The sequence below is a fragment of the Camelina sativa genome, chromosome 17 (genome assembly GCF_000633955.1).
Source record: "Camelina sativa cultivar DH55 chromosome 17, Cs, whole genome shotgun sequence".
Lineage (NCBI taxonomy): Eukaryota > Viridiplantae > Streptophyta > Magnoliopsida > Brassicales > Brassicaceae > Camelina > Camelina sativa.
In genome coordinates, this window is record NC_025701.1 from 8,596,154 (window position 1) to 8,596,404 (window position 251).

The following is a 251-nucleotide window of genomic DNA, read 5'->3' on the forward strand; positions in this document are numbered from 1 at the left end:
GACACTCCCTCCAGGTCTACTGTCTTTCTATGGTCTAACAGAGCCACTGGACAGAAGATGGCATGTCTTGGGTTTAGGCTACGATGTGAACATCGATAACCGTCTGATTGAAACTGCAGCTGTGATTCACTATAATGGTAACATGAAGCCTTGGCTAAAGCTGGCCATTGGTAGATATAAACCTTTCTGGTTAAAGTTTTTGAACTCGAGCCATCCTTATTTACAAGATTGTGTCACAGCTTGAAGCAAAA